This window comes from Sprattus sprattus, assembly GCF_963457725.1.
Source record: "Sprattus sprattus genome assembly, chromosome: 17".
Lineage (NCBI taxonomy): Eukaryota > Metazoa > Chordata > Actinopteri > Clupeiformes > Clupeidae > Sprattus > Sprattus sprattus.
Window position 1 is genome coordinate 7,812,716 of NC_137915.1, and position 6,763 is coordinate 7,819,478.

Below are 6,763 nucleotides of genomic sequence, written 5' to 3' on the forward strand. Positions count from 1 at the left end.
TACGGTCGAGGCGCCCTTTTTGCCACGTTCATTTTCCAGGCGAGAGACTGTTTACCAGCTCACTGTAAACTCAGGGTAGGCTCCATTTAGCTAAATTACACAGCAACGCACTGGAAAAACAATCAGAGACCCAACACTCCCAGACAGACATTTACTGATATATGGAAAGTAATGCCCGAAGAAGAGGGGGAACTGAAAGAGAGACAGAGAGTGTGAGAGAGAAAGGGATGGGAGGAGAGAGATGTCTGAAAAGCCACGGTGGCAAAGTTCTTCTTCTGACCAGGAAAGTATGGTGGTGTCTAGATTTAACTCCTTTTGGGGGCTCTTTCTTTTCCTGGAATATCCGGCGCGAGATTTATTGAGTCTGCCGGCTCACGCTAGAGCAGGCAAGTGGGGGGTTTATGATGTTGATGTTGGTGTGGGTGCTGGTGTGTGTGTGTGTGCATGTGTGTGTGTGTGTGTCTGTGTGTGTGTGTGTGTGTCTGTGTGTGTGTGTGTGTGTGTGTGTGAAGGGAGACAAGGGAACGAACAGCGGGAGCTTGGGCCCTGCATACAGTCTCATCCCGGCCATGTTTGTTCGTCAAACAGTCCTATTCAGCTGAGCGTGAAAGGGACCCACACACACACACACGCACACACAAACACACACACACACACACACACTCTCAAACACAGATGTGCTCACACACCCACACGATCATGTGGTTTCATGGGACGGAGAGGGGCAGTGTAATCCATCATTGCTCACCGCTGATCTCATGCTTTGCTCAACCCCACCAGATGAAATGAAAGTCCCTGTGTGTGTGTGTGTGTGTGTGTGTGTGTGTGTGTGTGTGTGTGTGTGTGTGTGTGTGTGTGTGTGTGTGTGTGTGTGCTCAACCCCACCAGATGAAATGAGAGTCCCTGTGTGTGTGTGTGTGTGTGTGTGTGTGTGTGTGTGTGTGCTCAACCCCACCAGATGAAATGAGAGTCCCTGTGTGTGTGTGTGTGTGTGTGTGTGTGTGTGTGTGTGTGTGTGTGTGTGTGTGTGTGTGTGTGTGTGCTCAACCCCACCAGATGAAATGGAAGTCCCTGTGGGGAGGAATATTTGGCTTAGACCTGCCATGTTAGCCATAACGTCAGTCTGAGCCAATACACTTATGAGAGCAGGCCTTTTGAATGTGTGTGTGTGTGTGTGTGTGTGTGTGTGTGAGTGTGTGTCTGAGACTTTGTGTGTATGTACACATGCTTGAAGATGAGATCTCAGCATTTTTTAGGAAACTGAGGGAACAATGAGCCTCATGCAGCGATATTCTCTTAAATTTCTCCAGATGCACCAAATGTCAAATGTCCTTAATCATCTAAATCTGCTCTTACCCTGGTGTGCTGATTGATCAATCCCATTTGATCATAAATTGGAGGCACGTGGCCGACTGTTTGCTATAAGCATCCCCTGACCACCCCCTGAATACTATGAGAGTCGGTGCCATACGCAAACACTTTGATGCCTAGAATTGGAGGGATACCACCAAAACAAGGCTGGAAGAAGAAGAAGAAGAACTTTAGCAGTGAAATCATTGTTCTGTTCAATAAACTTAAAGAAAGTCAACGTGCGTACACTTGAATAGATGATATTCATGCTTCCTTGCATTAGACAAACAATTCGAGGACTGTGAAAATGAAATGCTGTCGACCACTTTTTTTCTTCTACCTAAGAGAAGAGCAAAAATAAGAAATTGGTGAAAACCAAAAAATTAATGGGTATATTACCAAAATAAGGATACAAACTAAAATAAGAGGAACTGTGTCAGTACATCCCTTCCTTTATGAGGCCCAATGTTTCACTACTGACTGCTAAACTATGAAGGCATCACTATTAAGCAGTACAATACTTTACGGCTTTACTATGAAGGTATCACTATTTAGCAGTATAACACTTTACAATACAGACTTTATATAGTAGTATCTTGTGTGGGAATTGATAGACAGATCAGACAGATTGATAGATTGATAGATTTGGTTATGGATTGGGATCTAATTATATATCATTTGAATGAAACCACAGCCCTGCATTTATCACTGTCCTCCACTGTAACGCACATTTACACTTCATAGGTATGTGTCTGTTTCTCCTCTCACTGTATGAAGTGTATCTCACTGTAGTTCAAAACAGACAGAGAGAGAGAAAGGTAATGCAGTACTTCTGATGGAGAATGTGCCTAATTATAAGGAAGCCCTCTTAAATCAAATCTAACAAGTAAATGACTAGACGTCTGTATTTATAGTAATTATCTGATCATTTACTGTCAGACAGGGATGTGCATAGGTGTTGTTTAATCTTGACAGCATAAACGCTGGTGCCACAGCGCTGTCCCTGCCTGGTGTGTGTGTTTCAGATAAGTTCTTGATGTGCTGTTGACCGCACTGGGAATAAAATCTCATTTCCTGATACCATTTGGTCTCCGATCAGCGTCTCTCCCATCATGTTTATTTACAGTCACTGTCTGTCTGCGATGCTTTCATCTAGCTCCGCCGTCAGCGTGAAGCCTCTGTTCTGTTTATTAGTGATGATCGCTGGCCACCCATGCGCTGTCTACGAGGCCTCTGAGGAACCGAACAGTAGTCACACACGGCAGACATCCCTTTGAAAGAAAACCTTTCAATTAAACGACTAGGCATCATAAAACATCCATGTGCGGGGCGGTTTGTCTGTCTGTTTGAATGCACCCACATGGTTTTTCCATGCAGGGATACTCAAGATCATTGTGGCTAACGATGATGAGCGTTTACATATAGAAAGTGATTGATCTATATTATAACGGCAGTCGGAGTGAAAGATCCCCACCCATATATCTGCGGTGTTCCAAGAACACCAGATACCCCTGACCCTCAGCTCCACCTTAAGCCACAGCTATGTTTAGAGAACTCATCACAAAGTGGCTAAAGATAGAAATCAGGGCAACTAGTAGTTTGCATGCCATTGATGGTCCAGACAGAGAGAGAGATTTTGAACGGTAGACACACAAAACGGAAAGGGGGAGAAGAGAGAGAGAGAGAGAGAGAGAGATGGGGGGGGAGGGGGGGGTCTTATAAAGAGAAATAGCGAGGGGAGGGAGAGAGAGAGAAGGAGACTCTGTGTTTATTCCACTGTGCTGTTAACAGTTCTGAGATCATGCCAGGGAATCTTCCAGTCTCCCAGAACTCTGGCCAGTTATGGTGCATGCCCTCCCATAGAATGACATAATTGCATGCTATACCTCTAAGCTAACGGAGCTCTTGTTGGATTTGTACTTAGCACTTCTTCAAGTGCCCATTGCATGCAGGGATCTCAGAGGCCTAGTGGTTGGGGGGACTGCCCAGAGAAGAGCAGCTCTTTATGGGCAGAAGCCGTGTGAACCTGCCTGGCCTCCCTTCCCGCAAAACGAGGCAGCTCTCTGCCTTTGGCTGCCTCAGAGACAAAAGTAGCCACAGCCCTGCTCCGTGGTCACACGCTAATCCCAAACCACCCCTGGCTAGGGATTAAAAAGGTTGCCCGCAAGTTGTGGTTTTTCCCCTTCTTTCGGCTCTGTCTTTCTTTCTGAAACGGGTCCTCATTTGCGTGCCTCCGTAAAATACTGCCACTGATCCTGGAGCTGAAGCTTGAGGTTCTGTCTTGTGGCGGTCAGCGTTTGCTTTACCAATCCCAGTCTGTCTTCCTCCCTTTCCTGCCACATCCTTCCCTGTGAGTTCATTTGTGTGTGTGTGTATATGTGTGTGTATACAGTATGTGTGTGTGTGTGTGTGTGTGTGTGTGTGTGTGTGTGTGTGTGTGTGTGTGTGTGTGTGTCTGTGTGTGTGTGTGTGTGTGAGTGTGAAATGTATTTGAGCATTCATCTGTTGCATATGTGAGTGATGAAGCCCAATTGATGGGATAAGCTGATGTGCCTCGGCAATTGCTGACATTTGGTTCAATTTATGGCCAAGGGGTAGCAGCCACAACCCCATTGTCGCTACATTTGTCTCGGAACTTCCATTTTCCTGTCATTTATGTCCAGGAATGATATTTTTAACCCAGCCACTATGAGCTAGACTGGGGACACATCGACAGGGAGAGGCATGAGGTCTCTCGCCAGGTCCTGTAAACAGAACACAATGGCTAATGGCAACGGGATGGCAGCTTCCAGGAAAGCAACCACATGAGCCTGAGGATGGAGCAGAGAGGCAGAGAGCATGCCAGTCTGAGCACAGAGCCATGAACTGCAGAGACTACAAGAGGGAGAGAAAAAAAGGAAGAAATAGAAGTGCAAAAGCAAAGGAATGAAAGTAAAATAGAAATATATACAGAGAGAGAGGGGGGGATAATATACGCTTTTTGAAGATTTGGGCAATCAGGCAAAATTACTTAACAAATTTGAAGGTTGCCACAGTAAATTGACTGAGATGAATACAGGCTCAGAAACCACAGCCGTAGAGAAAGGTAGGTACAAAAAAACCATTGTGACTCAAACATTATGCCTCCCTTGCACCCCCTCCATCTAACAAATGCACACAAATGTAAAACAGTTTCACAGTAGAATGAGATTCTTTTGTGTACGCAAGAGAAACCTCTGAGCTACGGTACTGCGCTCACCAGATGGTTTAATGCGTTCACAGGAGACTATCGTGTGCTCACCAGATATTTGAGTCTGCGGAAGATATTCTGTCGTGCTCTCGAGAAATTTGTATTGCCTCACCTGATCTCACTTTGATAGAATACGTCTCCTGTATAAAATGCGCGTTTTCTAATGAGTTAGGTCTGTGTTGAAGTATTTTTTTATTGAGTTCTCATTGCTTTAGGAGCACAGCGCTTTGGTGAAAATTAAACCATTCTTACTTGTTAGTTCAAGATAATCCCTGCTGAGTCTTACGATGCTGTTACTCCTAACACACGTTCTGAGATTTTCCCACTCTCTATTGATTTCTGTGGTTTACAGCAAGCTAACTGAGGCTCAAAGCATCAACAATATGTCCGCCACAGAGACACATAAAATATTGAATAGAGTATTTACCTGCATCACTGTTGCTGTCCACTACAGTCTAACCAGCTGATAAGACGGGCCATGGAAGATTGATGGATTTCATTGATTTCACTTTCATGCAGAATTACTACAGTGTCCCCCTTATTCCAGACCTTACCAATCACAAAGATATGACAACATTGATCGGGGAGAGCAAGACAGGACTCTGTTACAATCTAGGCTTATTGGCATCACACTCTTGATATTGATAGTGTGTACAGGCAAACAGAAGCAGACACTTACAGCTGAGAGAACATAGCTTTCAAAACCTCTGGATTTGAAAAGTTTGAATGTGTGGTTTTTGGCCCATATACCCATAACCCATATACTTTTTTAAAACACACACACACATAAACACATATGAAGGAATCAATAAATGCCTTGTATTTCATTGTTTGCATTGAATTGTGTTAGTATTGTTCAAACAATGTCCCTTGGGTATTTTGCCAGTCACCATCCTTTGTCTATTCACAGGTTCAAGGAGAGAGATGGAGAAGAAGAGAACAGTGCTCTCATTTAGTCTGGCCAAAATAATCAGTGTGGTCTTCTCTCTTCCCTCTCCAGTTCTTCCTCCTCTTTTCCTCCTATTCTTTCGCTCACAATTCAATTCAGTGGAAGAATAAACAGCCTGCAACTGAACTGCATCAGACCATTTCAGAAGAGCAGAGGCCTTTCTGTTCCCTTGCCCAGGGAGTTTAAACATCTCTCTCTCTCTCTCTCTCTCTCTCTCTCTCTCTCTCTCTCTCCCTCTCTCTCTCTCTTCCAACCTGGTTCCATCATCCCAGTGCTGCTGCTTGCCTGCCAGACCTTCCTTGGTAGGGGTCTGTCCCAGTGCTGTTAGTTTGGAGGAACAGTTCACGTAACAAGCACATTTCTTCCAGTGAGGCTTGGGTCTCTTACTTTATCAAAGCAACTAGTCACATTCCATCAAGTCATCACTTTACTGCAGCTTCTCTCTCCCCGTCATTCCCTTCAATTGCACTTTCTGAAGGCATTCACAGCTAACCAATTCAAAGTATGTCATCTCATTTGTATTTACCACTTCGGTTTTGCATTTAGATGCATTGGAAATTGATTCCGGATGGTTCACCATCTTTATGCTAGATGGTGGTTAGGTATACCGTTCAAATTGCTCTCAGGTAGTGATATTCGTGGCTGTGGATAGTAAGACGAGCACTTACAAGTCGGGTGAGTTGGTCTGTAGTTCTGTGAAAAAGCCAACTGAAGGTTCCCAAACCCTGGGAAAATAGTTGTCTAGTAGTGGTCACTCTTGACTGGAGAGCATAAACACATAGACACATCCTAACACAAACACTCACATAAACTGGCATATACAAATACACATACAGTTGTGCCGAAAATGAGAGGGCGAGAGAGAGAGAGAACAAAAGGAGAAAAACCACTGTGAGCCTTTTAAGAAGCAGGCCCTCGCATGGAACTGCAGCGAAGCCACAGGACTGGGTTCACAAGGTCAGGGCCCCGGCACACACACCACGCTGCGAAGGACGCGGCATGCCCCGAGAACGTTCTAGATGACGGGCGGTGCTGCCCAGCAGATGTGCAGATGGAACAGCTCTCAACCAGTGAAGGAGCACCAGCCAAAACATCTCGGAGGAAATTGCTGTGTGGTTTCTAAAGCTCAACTCAACGTTCAGCTCAACCCGAGTTGGCGGCCTGTAACGTTGATTGCAGTTTAAACAGTGACAGGAGGTTCTGCACAGCGTGGGAGTGAGATTGTATCCATTCAT